Below are 1,318 nucleotides of genomic sequence, written 5' to 3'. Positions count from 1 at the left end.
TAAATGTTATAGTAAATCTAGCAAATTGAGTTAATATGTCAATATTTTTGTTATAATTTCTTTCATTAAAATTCATAAGACACGTTCGCTTTATGTCATGATTTAGAAAATTTTAAAGTTGTCAGTAGCATAATTTTTGAGGATTAAGATTTTCGACTACATAAATTGAAGTTGAATTTGACCTCATACTTCTGGAATTTGGAAAGGATCAGCTAAATCAGAGGAATGTCTTAAAAAGCTTGATATTATTAAGAAAATGTATTTCCCTTTACCTTGTTATTGTAAACACTTTTTTTTTATTTTAAAAACTATCTTTTTTATAAATGTGCTCAAATCTTTTCCTTTATCATCAAACAAAGTATTCATTTAAGTTTAAGTTAAGATTTAAGTCCAAGGTTTCCAAGAGTTAGAAAAAAACTCAAATGGATTTTAAGTTATTTTCGTAAAACTACATTGATCATTCATATATTTAGATTTTTTTTTTAATTTAAAACAAAAACAATCTTGAATGTGGCTCTTTCAAACTCTGAAATTTTGAAAATTTGAAGCTTTTGGCTCTTCCGACTACTGTCCTAGACGGATCCGGGTGATAACTTGTTGCTCTTCTCGGTTCGATAAGTCTTGCAAAGTATTGTGTCGATTTTGCATTTCTAACTAAAATTGCTGTACAATGAGGAAAAAAGTGAATAAACCACAAAGAAACTCAATATCTTCCCTCCTTCATGAACCAAATCTATTAAAATATACTTTCCGTTAGGAAAAATGTCAGGAAAACGATTGGACATAACTTTAGACGCCCGCACGTGCTTACGAACAAAAATTTAGTGTCTTTATTAACCCCAAATTTTCCTTCATTTTGTTAATTTTTGTAATTTTTTCTGAGGAATCTATTGATTGTTGATTGAACCACCGCACGCCTAGGAAAATGGAGTGGAACATGGAAAATTTTGTTAATTTTTATGCAAAATCATGGCATCTGGTGACTCTTAACTTCTTAAGTGCCCAAAGTGGCATACCGAAAAAAAAACTTACACATTTTTCGTTTGGGTCAATATGATTTGATTTGATTTGATCATGATTTGATATTCATTGATGAGGAAATTTATTCTAGCTTGTGAATCTATAAAATTTCAGCTGATGCAACTTATCCGAACGTCTGGATTCTGCTTCAAACGGAAAAAAACCCACGAAAAAATGTCATCTCCGAATTCCTATATCTTCTAATCGCTTTGGCTAACCTAGAATTTTATGATAAATTTCAATTTTTTTATTACGAAAATAACGCTTTTTTAAGCTGCTAAAATTACTCAGGACTACG

The sequence above is a fragment of the Uranotaenia lowii genome, chromosome 3, assembly GCF_029784155.1.
Source record: "Uranotaenia lowii strain MFRU-FL chromosome 3, ASM2978415v1, whole genome shotgun sequence".
Taxonomy (NCBI): Eukaryota; Metazoa; Arthropoda; class Insecta; order Diptera; family Culicidae; genus Uranotaenia; species Uranotaenia lowii.
Note: the sequence above shows the minus strand (reverse complement) of the source record.